This window comes from Schistocerca nitens, chromosome 1 (assembly GCF_023898315.1).
Source record: "Schistocerca nitens isolate TAMUIC-IGC-003100 chromosome 1, iqSchNite1.1, whole genome shotgun sequence".
Lineage (NCBI taxonomy): Eukaryota > Metazoa > Arthropoda > Insecta > Orthoptera > Acrididae > Schistocerca > Schistocerca nitens.
The window spans coordinates 295,577,032-295,589,185 of NC_064614.1; positions in this window are offsets into that span (position 1 = coordinate 295,577,032).

Genomic DNA, 12,154 nt, shown 5'->3' on the forward strand with positions numbered 1-12,154 from the left:
GTTATGAACTGTAGATTAAAAGTGAAGAAACTGCAAAAAGGTGGGAATTTAAGGAGATGTGACCTGGATAAACTGAAAGAACCAGAAGTTGTAGAGAGTTTCAGGGAGAGCATAAGGGAACAATTGACAGGAATGGGGGAAAGAAATACAGTAGAAGAAGAATGGTAGCTTTGAGGGATGAAGTAGTGAAGGCAGGAGACGATCAAGTAGGTAAAAAGATGAGGGCTGGTAGAAATCCTTGGGTAACAGAAGAAATATTGAATTTAATTGATGAAAGGAGAAAATATAAAAATGCAGTAATTGAAGCAGGTAAAAATGAATACAAACGTCTCAAACCTGGATAAACTGAAAGAACCAGAAGTTGTAGAGAGTTTCAGGGAGAGCATAAGGGAACAACTGACAGGAATGGGGGAAAGAAATACAGTAGAAGAAGAATGGGTAGCTTTGAGGGATGAAGTAGTGAAGGCAGGAGACGATCAAGTAGGTAAAAAGATGAGGGCTGGTAGAAATCCTTGGGTAACAGAAGAAATATTGAATTTAATTGATGAAAGGAGAAAATATAAAAATGCAGTAATTGAAGCAGGTAAAAATGAATACAAACGTCTCAAAAATGAGATTGACAGGAAGTGCAAAACTGCTAAGCAGGGATGGCTAAAGGACAAATGTAAGGATGTAGAGGCTTATCTCACTAGGGGTAAGATAGATACTGGCTACAGGAAAATTAAAGAGACCTTGTAGAAAACAGAGCCACTTGCATAAATATCAAGGGCTCAGATTGAAATCCAGATCTAAGCAAAGAAGGAAAATCAGTAAGGTGGAAGGAGTATATAGAGGGTCTATACAAGGGCGATATACTTGAGGACAATATTATGGAAATGGAAGAGGATGTAGATGAAGATGAAATGGGAGATACAATACTGCGTGAAGAGTTTGACAGAGCACTCAAAGACCTGAGCTGAAACAAGGCCCCGGGAGTAGACAGCATTCCATTAGAACTTCTGACGGCCTTGGGAGAGCCAGTCATGACAAAACTCTACCATCTGGTGAGCAAGATGTATGAGACAGGCGAAATACCCTCAGACTTTAAGAAGAATATAATAATTCCAATCCCAAAGAAAGCAGGTGTTGACAGATGTGAAAATTACCAAACTATCAGTTTAATGTCACAGCTGCAAAATACTAATGCGAATTCTTTGCAGACAAATGGAAAAACTGGTAGAAGCTGACCTCGGGGAAGTCCGGTTTGGATTCCGTAGAAATGTTGGAACACGTGAGGCAATACTGACCCTACGACTTATCTTAGAAGAAAGATTAAGGAAAGGCAAACCTACATTTATAGCATTTGTAGACTTAAAGAAAACTTTTGTCAATATTGACTGGAATACTCTCTTTCAAATTCTAAAGGTGGCAGGGCTAAAATACAGGGAGTGAAAGGCTATTTATAATTTGTACAGAAACCAGATGGCAGTTATAAGAGTCGAGGGGCATGAAAGGGAAGCAGTGGTTGGGAAGGGAGGAGACTGGGTTGTAGCCTCTCCCTGGTGTTATTCAATCTGTATATTGAGCAAGCAGTAAAGGAAACAAAAGAAAAATTCGGAGTAGGTATTAAAGTCCGTGGAGAAGAAATAAAAACTTTGAGGTTCGCCGATGACATTGTAATTCTGTCAGAGACAGCAAAGGACTTGGGAGAGCAGTTGAATGGAATGGACAGTGTCTTGAAAGGAGGATATAAGATGAACATCAACAAAAGCATAACGAGGATAATGGAATGTAGTCGAATTAAGTCGGGTGATGCTGAGGGAGTTTGATTAGGAAATGAGACACTTAAAGTAGTAAAGGAGTTTTGCTATTTGGGGAGCAAAATAACTGATGATGGTCGAAGTAGAGAGGATATAAAATGTAGACTGGCAATGGCAGGGAAAGCGTTCTGAAGAAGAGAAATTTGTTAACATCGAGTATAGATTTAAGTGACAGGAAGTCGTTTCTGAAAGTATTTGTATGGAGTGTAGCCATGTATGGAAGTGAAATATGGACGATAACTAGTTTGGACAAGAGGAGAATAGAAGCTTTCAAAATGTGGTGCTACAGACGAATGCTGAAGATTATATGGGTAGATCACATAACTAATGATGAGGTTTTGAATAGAATTGGGGAGAAGAGGAGTTTGTGGCACAACTTGACAAGAAGAAGGGACCGGTTGGTAGGACATGTTCTGAGGCATCAAGGGATCACCAATTTAGTATTGGAGGGCAGCGTGGAGGGTAAAAATCGTAGAGGGAGACCAAGAGATGAATACACCAAGCGGATTCAGAAGGATGTAGGTTGCAGTAAGTACTGGGAGATGAGGAAGCTTGCACAGGATAGAGTAGCATGGAGAGCTGCGTCAAACCAGTCTCAGGACTGAAGACCACAACAACAACAACAACAACAACAACAAAACTTGATCTGGTGTTACATTCTTTAAAACTGAGGGCCAACCTTTCTCTTTCATGAAAATGCACATTATATTCATGTATGTTAGTGGTAATTAATTCAAAAATGAATTTTAGGGAGGCAGATTACAAAACAAGAGGGGACGTAAAAATTATCCCAGCTTGCTTCAACACAACTCGATTTCGACCTCCATTTCTAAATCATTTTTAATCTGATCGATTTGGTTCTCAAGTTTAACCCTGTTTTCAGCACAAAATTTCCTGGTTGCTTTGACTTCATCTTCACACTGTTTTTAGAAACCTTCACCCTCCTACTATAATCATCACAAAGCTTCTTCCTCTTGTCTATACATTTACTACTCATTAATGTTAATTTCTCTTTAGTATTCTGTACTATTTTATTTATATTTTCATCACAATCTTTCCCTACTGCCTCAACCTTCTTATTTAATTCTGAAATACTAGAGCTAACTACTTTAATTTCATTTTCACTTTCTTTCTTCAGTTCATCCTTTAAGCTAGTCATGTTAGCTTTAAATCTATTAATATCTGCTTTCATACCACTAATATCTTCCAGAATGAGATTTTCACTCTGCAGCGGAGTGTGCGCTGATATGAAACTTCCTGGCAGATTAAAACTGTGTGCCCGACCAAGACTCGAACTCGGGACCTTTGCTTTTCGCGGGCAAGTGCTCTACCATCTGAGCTACCAAAGCACGACTCACACCCGGTCCTCACAGCGTTACTTCTGCCAGTATCTCGTCTCCTACCTTCCAAACTTTACAGAAGCTCTCCTGAAAACCTTGCAGAACTAGCACTCCTGAAAGAAAGTATACTGCGGAGACATGGCTTAGCCACAGCCTGGGGGATGTTTCCAGAATGAGATTTTCACTCTGCAGCGGAGTGTGCGCTGATATGAAACTTCCTGGCAGATTAAAACTGTGTGCCCGACCGAGACTCGAACTCGGGACCTTTGCCTTTCGCGGGCAAGTGCTCTACCATCTGAGCTACCGAAGCACGACTCACGCCCGGTCCTCACAGCTTTACTTCTGCCAGTATCTCGTCTCCTACCTTCCAAACTTTACAGAAGCTCTCCTGCAAACCTTGCAGAACTAGCACTCCTGAAAGAAAGGATACTGCGGAGACATGGCTTAACCACAGCCTGGGGGATGTTTCCAGAATGAGATTTTCACTCTGCAGTGGAGTGTGCGCTGATATGAAACTTCCTGGCAGATTAAAACTGTGTGCCCGACCGAGACTCGAACTCGGTCCCGAGTTCGAGTCTCGGTCGGACACACAGTTTTAATCTGCCAGGAAGTTTCACTAATATCTTCTTTCATACTTATACTACTCATAATTTGCATGTACATCACTTCCAATTTTCCATATGCTATAAACTGCTGCCCTTGATGACTTTCGCTACTAGATTCCTCGACCTTATACCTTAAAAATTTCATCCACTTCAGTACTGTTTTTGTCCATTTTGCTCACCTCACCATACACTGTAGATGACGCTTTTACCATTTCATCTACAAAAGGACTTTTGCCCCCATCATTCAAAGTTACACTTATGTCTGATTTATAGCCACTATCATCTACAGAACCAGTTCCCATTAAGTCTTTCTGTTCATTTAAAGACTTAGCCTCTACAGCTTTGTTTTCACTCACACTGTCTTGTTCGTTAAGGCACTCCTTATGTATCACTTAATATAAAATGACTTTTGCTATGAAGTTACTTTATTCTTATTCTCTTGCCCCCTGCTGCTGCTACCTGTGATTGTCATCTTGATTCATCATCTGCACAGCTGCTGCAAGTAGTAATTCTCTCAGTGAGGCGTCTTGTTTATTCCAGTTGGCTGTGCAGATTGGCTGCTCCTGTATGCAATGGCTGCTTCCGTATAATCTGCTCGCTGATTGGCTGCTGTCCTACTATGGCCATGAAACTCATACACTGATTGGCTGTTGCATTGCCTTCATTGAAAGTGTACTGTAAACAGCTCTTGAGTTCACTGTTCAGAATTTGTGAGTCCTAATTTATTGTGCCCATTTACAATAGTCCTCACCCGTGAGGGCCCTATACGTGCTGTTCGCCTGCCCTTTTTTAAATTTATTTTTTTAAATTTTTTTATTATTTTTTTATTATTATTATCCTTGGTGTCAATGTACTGCATTGCTATACTGGCTGAAAAATGGGGAGTGGAAGTTCAGCACTGACTACTTTAAATGATGTAGCTGACAGGTGCACATTTGTGTTTCGCAGTTCTTTACTTTCACTGTTCTCAACCCACCAATAATACACAGTTATATGGCCAGTTCACTACTGGTAAATGTTGATAAGCCTCATTAACAATTTACAGGCATATGCCAGCATACTGCTACAATAATTTACCAATGAATGTCCATAAGCATTTAGCACATGGCCTATTTGTCTTACACTTATTTCACAGTTAAGTTGATGCATTTTTGTTGATCTAACCAATAAGGGTCCCTCGTCTGAAACTCTGCCATGGACTGACTGTCTCAGAACCAAAAATTCATATCTTCACAATAATAGGCACTGAAACTACACATTGTTAAATGTTTAAGTTACAGAAATTACAATTAAAACATTACTCATTCAATTAATTGAATACATCGAAAAATTGTGTCTTTCTAACAGTTTCTTTTACTACAAGGGTTAAGCCTCATTATTTGTTTAAATGATGAAATTAACAGATACAGTTACGCAAACAATACTTTTGGCAAAACTGGTAATTACCTGGGAATTAATTAAGAGCTGGCTTTGGTAATATGTTTTTGAATAGAGCCAAATAAGTACTTAAAGAATACTATTAGTTGTTCCTCCAAATGTCTATAATTATTACAGAATTTGTTTATAAGTCAACAACAGAATTTAAGTTATGAAACACTGATTTCACCCTATAACAAATGATATTAACTAGGAGTAGTTGAAATAAATCAGGAAATTAATTACATACACAAAGCTAAGCACAAAATTTGATCTGGTGTTACATTCTTTAAAATTGAGGGCCAACCTTTCTCTTTTATGAAAATGCAGATTATACTTACATATGTTAATGGTAATTAGTTAAAAATGAAATAATGAATTTGAGGAGGCATATGGCAAAACAAGAGGAGAAGTAAAAATATCCCAGCTTACTTTGTCACTAGAGGACCTGGTGAAGCAGACGAGAGAGAAGGTATAGAGGTTGTGACGGAATAAAGGTAGAGTGTCTTGGTCCTGAGTCCAGATCATGAAGATCTTGAAAGGAGAAGTAGTTGTGGGTTAGGATGAAGTTGTGAAGGTGCATGAGGTAGTGGGTTTTGAATCTGAAGGACATTGGGAAAGGTAGTGTTCAATAGTGATATGACCGTGGACTTGAGGGATGTTGGTGTGTAGGAAGGTGGTATCAACAGTGTTGAGTAGGGATCTAGGAGATGAAGGGGCAGTTTATGGTGAAGAGTCAGTGAAGGAAGTCATTGGTATCTTTTACATGGGAGGCTAGATTATGGGCATTTGGTTGGAGGTATTGGTCAATGAGGGTCGAAATTCTTTCAGTGGGGGCGCAATAACCAGCCACAATGGAGCATCCAGAATTGTTTGGTTTTGTGGATTTTGGGGAGCATGTGGAAGGTGAGTGTGTGGGGTGTCATGGGGAAAGGAAGGAAACGAATTCATGGGAGAGGATGTGGGAAGGGCCTAAGGCTTTAAGCAGTGATTGGAGGCTGTGTTGGACTTCCAGTATGGAATCACTCTGGCAAAGTTTATAGGGGAGAGGAGTCACATTATTGGCAGAGGCCTTATGCCAGGTAGTCACTGTGATAAATAACAACAGTGGTGGAACCTTCATCTGCAGGTAGGATGATTAACTCAGGTTTTGTTTTGAGGCTGTATATGAGTATCCTTTCTTCTGCTGAAAGTTTGGTTTTCTGGGGGAAGGGACCGAGGGAAGGCTGTTGAGGCCATGTTGTAGGTAAGGAACTCCTGGAAGGTGACCAGGAGCTAGTTAGATGTGGGAGAGGAGGATAACAGCTGGATGGTGATATGAACTGGGAGAGGCAGTGTTCACTGTTGGAATTAGGTTGGAGGGATTGGTGTCAAAGAAGTGTTTTTGTTGCAAGTATTGTGAGAAGAAGAGTAGTTTTGAGAAGCCCAGAACAGTTAAATTGGGGTGTTAGGCTAAAGATGGGGCCTTTGGATAGGACTAAAAGTTCTGTGGAGCTGGGGGTTTTGGTGGAAAGGTTAACAACAGTGTTACAGAAACGTTTCAGCTCTAGATTTGGTGGAGTGTTGATAGGGAGTTTTGGGGCCTGTGGCAAGTTGATAAAATCACATAGGCGGGGTTTAGGTGCTATTAGGGGTGTTCTCCAGCACCTAGAGGAGCTTTCCAGACACCACCTTAATAAGTTATCCAATCTGCTGACATCCTATTGCTGCTTCAGGGCACCACTACCCAACACCTATCTTACCCACAATGTTTTTTTTCATCCATCCCTCACTGCACAGATGGGAATTATACTTATAACATGTTCTCTGCTCCTGTGATTGTCCTGGTCTTAATCTGCAGTAACATACTGTCCCCACACTCTCCACCCAACAGTTTCCATCCACTCTGTCCTATCACCTTCTTCCCATTCTTATTTCCCACCCTCTTTGTTTGCCACTTCTGCCAATGCATCTGCCCATCTTTCCCCACTCCTTTCCTTTTTTACTTCATTTTCCCCACCTTTCCTGCCCCACAACCTCCTGATGCTGGGCCTTTTGGCAGTTTAGTCGCTGCATCTTCTGTCAGACAGTGCTCCTCCCCACCAATACACTGCTATCCATTCCCCTTCCTCACTCTCTCCAGATTGCTGCTTCCATTCCATCTTATAGTTGCATTCTGCCCTGAGCTGTCAGAGTTGGCACTCGTGTGTGTGAATGTTTCTTGCTTGTGTGAAAGAATGATGTGTGTTTTTCTTCCTTTTTCTGACAAAGGCTGTGGCCAAAAGCTTATGTGTAAGTGTCTTTTAATTGTACCTGTCTGCAACTTAATGTGTCATCTTTACAGTAAGTAGCACTCTATCTTTTCCTACATTATTGTTATTGCAATCTGGAGTTTCTGCTGTACAATAGGGTACTCAGTAAAATTCAGCTTTCAGAGAACAGATTAATGGTCATATATGTTTTTCTGCATACTTGAGTTAACATTTACCAAGAAAACATGATTACAGGTATAAACAAAATCTGTAGAAAATAAACTAATTTATGTCAAGGAATATAATTTTGAAATTGAATTTTTGTAAAGTTTTGATTCAAGTCACATTGCTAAAATACCAAATATCTTATACTTTTTTCCTTGTGATAGGTTTCTGTGAATATTTATAAGAGTTCTTTAATTATCTGACACTGAAATGTTATTAGAAAATTTGTAAACAAATATTGCATAATGCAAAAACAATGCGGATCACAGTCAAACGAAACAAATGGAATTTATATGATAATTAACTTCCTCCAATTCAGGGATAAAATGGTATTCAAAATATTACAGAAAATTCAAAAACATGAACTATCTGTTGTGTTGGCAGAAGAGCCAACACTGTGTTACTAGGGGAGGCCAAAATGCACGCGTTTTAGCTCATGCAGGCTGGCGTGAGGAGGAAAGGACTATATTGACATGAGGTCTGGAATATGACAAGGAATTAGAATTCAGAAAGTGGACATAAGTAGTTTGATACTTAACTTTAATCCATTAATGATGAGTGTCGCTCTTGACGGTACATGATTCACAATATTATTTGTTCAGAATACATTCATAGTAACTGAATATGGCGCCTTGCTAGGTTGTAGCAAATGACGTAGCTGAAGGCTATACTAAACTGTCGTCTCTGCAAATGAGAGCGTATGCAGGCAGTGAACCATTGCTAGCAAAGTTGGCTGTACAACTGGGGCGAGTGCTAGGGAGTCTCTCTAGACTAGACCTGCCGTGTGGCGGCGCTCGGTCTGCAATCACTGATAGTGACGACACGCGGGTCCGACGTATACTAACGGACTGTGGCCGATTCAATGGCTACCACCTAGCAAGTATGGTGTCTGGCGGTGACACCACACTATCAGGATTGCAGATTTAGATATAATGTATCTGAAGAAAAAAGGAACTGTAAATTTCACCAATCAGGACAGGTATTGCAATATACTGTTGAACAAAGGTCACTGTAAAACCAATTCATTGTAGTATGTACAGGCAAGCCGATGCCATTTTGCATCTAACTGACATGTACACAGACCAAGCCCAGGTATTGTTAAAATGTGTGTACGAGTTTGAATTTCTAAATTTAAATTGAGAATTTCATTCTATACAGACTCAAGTAGGAAGAACCAATACTTTCTTTTTAATACCTTGGTAACACCTGTAACGGTACGCACATGTAGGCAATTTAGTCAGCTGCCTAGAATTGGTATGAGGTGAGGTGAATTTATTTATGCAGCTGAATGCTAGTGGATGACCCCAGGGCCCAGTGTGTAGCACAACGGGGCCAGATAGAGCAGAAAATCCTGGTTGGCTCAAGTACAAAGGTGATCAGTGAGTAGCCAAAACTTGGTAAATCTCAAAGTTGGGAATTTGGATAGTAGTTACCTACATAATATTTGTGCAGGAGATGCATCAGAAATGGCTGAGTATGAGACAGTCTGGAATTTGGCATCTTGCAGCTCCTAGAAAATCTATAACAAATCATAATTATGTAATAAAGCAAATCTGAATACATCAGTGATCTCAGATAAATGGAGTGCATCCAAAGAACCTATAATATTTTCAGTATCTCTAAAACTGCAGGAGTTAATATTTTATAGTGTCTATTTTCACTGTGAACTTTAGAATTAACAACTTTCAAATGCTTCATGTGATTTCATCAAATGATATCTCAGATGACAGCATCATGCCCGAAAGCTACATATCTGTAATTATTTTATTAATTGAGTTATTGTGTCATTAGATCTTTTACATTACACAAATGTCTACCAGAACATCATATCCTCCACAATAACACAGCAACTGAATGTGGTGTGAATACCTCATATCTCGTTATAGTTGTGTAACAATTTAATGAGTATTTTACTGTTTTAGCAGCAACTTTATTTAAGAGTTGATTACAATTTAAAAGTGGTCAGTTGCCTGTGTTAGCTGTCACCATCATTGAAAAAAGAAGAAAAAGACACTTCTATTGAGCAGACATAAATAATTATTGAAACCACATTTAGCAACCTTTTGTTGTCTTTTAACATGAACACAATGGAACATGAATGTTAGCTTATTTATTTATGAACAAACCTTTATTTATCTTTGCTGTAAATGTTCATTGTGTGACAGAACAACATTTCTTTTATGTAAACATTGTTGTAATATTTTAGTTAAGTGTGGAAAGTGGTCAGGTTGAGTCAGGTTCATGCCTGTAGTACATAAGAATAATGTATTTGTGGTGGAATGGCCTTCAGCCAGTGAGAATTAGACAGTTGTGGAATAGTGCTGGAGTCAAGCGAAGACAGACAGTTTTTGAATGGTGCACTCAAGGGAGTGATTCTGGACACTTTTACATTAGTTCTGGAAGAAGGCAGACCTGCCTGTGGTATTGTGTGTTATGCAGTTGTGACAGTGATAGACTGTGGATGGTGAATGGCCACTAAAATACTTTAACTTCCTATTGGACTTTTACTAATGTGAGGTCTGAATGTGCTCTGGTGCACAACTTTTAACTTTTCCTTTTGCATATTTGAATTGAGAATTGACAGAGTATGAGTTCCTATTTATTATCTCTTGTGTGTTAATGTGTAATTCATCATGATGAAATCTGAACTACTTTGAGCTGGTGACTATTTTGTGTCTTGTGATCACAGAATTGCCTTAGTTTTTGCATATCTTTGATGACTGTTTAAGTCTGGGATTCTGCTACCATTCTCATAATACCCTCAATGCAACTTTATTGCATGAAATAAGGTTATATCATTCTGTCTGAAATAACTGGTCACCGTAGGATCTCTTTCTGTTTATTTGAGATATGCTTTCTTGAATAAACACTATTCAACAGAATTCTTTCATGTCATCTACATCAGTTACTGACATTACAATAGTACCCTTTTTATTAATTATTCTTTTATCTTATATTAAATGTGTCTGTTTATTTTAGTAATTTGAAATTCAAGCCAGTGCAAAGACTCATTGACTTCAGGATCACACATACAGTCTGTTACTTGCAGTAGGTTAGCTGTTGGGCATGAAAGCAGATTTATGTGACCAACTCTATCATGTTACTGAGCTATTCTTTTTAAACAGAATGATGTATAGCCCAATTATCTACATGCAATCAGGCACGGTTGCAACTGGTTTGCTCGTATGGAATGCTGGTAGGAGAAGCTACTATGCATCAGAAAATCCATGAGGTAACATTACAAATCAATGGTGTATCCTTCAGGTAATACATAAATAAAATTATTCAAATACCTTCACTCTTTCACCAAAATAATTCTGATAAACTAAAAGATATTGGTGTTTTCTTTAATCCATAAATACCTAGCATATGATAAAATGCAGTGTTATAATTTATCAACTTGTAATTCACATTCTACTGATACTTAGATTAGTTACAATATCGTTTTCCTTAGCTAATAATTTTGTACAGGATTTGCTGATGGCATGAGGGAGGTTGGATGTGGACTTGGGGGTTAGCGAAAGAATTTTGGTTAAATAACAAGAAAATGTAAAAACTGACTGAAGGTTTATTCCAATAAATGTAACCTAAAAGGAAGACAGGTATAAAACAGTGGCTAGTTGGAGGCCACTGACAACCAGACTGAGGGGCATGGCACTCGAATAAGAAGCAGCATGAAGGTACGTTTGTTTGGGTTGAGAGCTGGCTAGCAAGAGAGTGTCTTGGCAGTGTCAATGCACTGTGGCTAGTTCACCCTGCATCCCTCATGTGACCATGCACAGTCCGCTGATTGGCTACTGGAGGCCACTTTGAAAGCATGGCCTAGTCAGCAACACTTTAGTATAGCGTTACCTTGTCAGTAGTACCTGCTACAAGAGAGCTAATCTACCCATGTGGACTGAGTGTGGGTAAGCAGCAGTATCCAGTGACATCTGGTATTGCACTAACTCAAGCCCAGCCAGAACCTTACAGCAAGACACAGTTCTGCTGCATTGGAAGAGTAAAAAAGAAAAAAAAATTGTACTAATAAACTTTTCCCTTCAGTCTGACAATCCACCGTGTACATTCCCTCCATCTTCTGTACGATCAGCTTACTAATTTTAAATAATTTGACACTGTGAAAAATTATTAAGAATATTGTCTAAAACATATGCTCCATTGGACAGGTTGCACTGACATTTGAAGGGGTTATAGTGTAATGGGGAGTGATATCAGATGGCAAAATCTTTAAAGTTAATGGAAAGGGGCAAGATTCACAGAGGTTGATCCTGATTTTCTTTAATGTTATAAAATGGTTACAATGAGCTGTAATTTAGATGGCCACTTTTAATTAATAACAAGACAGAGCAGTGTGACCTGCTGACATGGTGCACTGATGGAGTACTGAATCAGCAGTGACAGCATGGGGGCTGCCGAGTTTTGTCTCCTGGGCAGTGACTGGATGAGCATGTTGGCAATTTCTGAGTGCAGTGATGGGGGTGCAGTCAGAACTGACACTGTTGGTACTGCTGAGGCTGGTTGACAGGTGCAGTGGATAC